The sequence below is a fragment of the Myotis brandtii genome, unplaced genomic scaffold (assembly GCF_000412655.1).
Source record: "Myotis brandtii unplaced genomic scaffold, ASM41265v1 scaffold825, whole genome shotgun sequence".
Taxonomy (NCBI): Eukaryota; Metazoa; Chordata; class Mammalia; order Chiroptera; family Vespertilionidae; genus Myotis; species Myotis brandtii.
In genome coordinates, this window is record NW_005371349.1 from 2,724,268 (window position 1) to 2,725,544 (window position 1,277).

General features: G+C 57.6%; 1 protein-coding gene across 1 annotated transcript in view; it reads left to right on the forward strand.

Moving 5' to 3' along the window:
• The first annotated feature begins 106 nt into the window (after nucleotides 1–106).
• The window catches only part of ATP5H (ATP synthase, H+ transporting, mitochondrial Fo complex, subunit d), a 5,437-nt gene continuing 4,266 nt past the window's right edge, over nucleotides 107–1,277 (forward strand). The window contains 1 exon segment of the mRNA XM_005884300.2: nucleotides 107–212. The gene's annotated coding sequence lies outside the window, so the exon portion shown is untranslated.

A 1,277-nucleotide genomic window follows, 5' to 3' on the forward strand; every position in this document is an offset into this window, starting at 1 on the left:
GAGCGCCCCCAACCAGCACCCGGGGATCCGCACAGTGGAGGCGCTGTGCCCGCCCTTGTGGGCGGGACTTCCGGAAGGAACCTTAATCTCTATTGGCTAACCTGTGCGGCAAGGCCCGCCCCTTTGGGTGAGTGGTTGGCTGAGGGAAGCCTTTCCGGTGACCCACTTCCGTTACTTGCGCTGTGGACCGTGGGCCGCCGGGGTCGGTGAAGGTGAGTAGGGTTGGGACGTTGGGTCCGACCCCAGGGGGTTCCTCTGCTCTTTCGCCTGCAGACCTCGCTCCGGCCCTTGTCGCAATCCTGCCCTGGACGCCAGGCGCTGCGGGTGCCTCGCTGGAAGAGTGCCTGGGTGTAGCTGGTGCCGCTCTGCTCCGCGCGAGAGGTCGCAGGGGCCCGGCGGCGACCTGGTCACCTTTAGCTTAGGCGCTTCCACAGCCCCGCTCGCGTCCCGTGCGCCCCGGAGCGGCTGGAGCAGCGTCACCTGAAGATAGTAATGCAGCTTGATGCGTCCGCCCCTCCCTCCTGAGGGTTCCGGCTTTCGAGCTGCGGGCGGGTCAGAGCCCCTCCGGTGCAGGGTTCGTTTACCCGCTCAGCAGATCCTCACGGAGCACCTCCTGTGCACGATCTGTTCTAGGCGCTGGGGGTTCCCCAATAAGTCAAAGACAAAAACCCCTTCACTGACGGAGCCTCCCTGGTCCGGGTGCTGGGAAAGGTCTCTTTAAGGAAGCTGTTCCTCTGGCATCTTCAAAATCCCCTGCCCTCACCTCCATTCCAGGAAGCAGGCTGTCCTGAGTGGGAAGGAAAGGAAGCGGCAGGTGTTGGGCACGTTTCTTTTTAAGATCCTGGGGCAGATTGACGACCACCTCCCTGTGCTCCACCCCATCCAGTGGTTCTCTACCTTCTGGCCCTTTAAATACAGTTCCTCATGTTGTGACCCAACCATAAAATTATTTTCGTTGCTACTTCATCACTGTAATGTTGCTACTGTTATGAATCGTCATGTAAATATCTGATATGCAGGATCGTCTTAGGCGACCCCTGTGAAAGGGTCCTTCGATCGCCATAGGAGTCGCGACCCACAGGTTGAGAACCGCTGGTAGACCTTGGACATTTCAGTCTTTCTCCTGATGTCTGACACTGATCTTATTTCGTTTAAGTGGACTATTTTACTCTATTCTGTCTTATTATTTAAAAAATGGCGGTGGTGGGTGCGCAGTAATCAACCAAGAACCTTGTGTGCGTATATGCATGGCCCATGGCCACAGACAACAGGGCGGT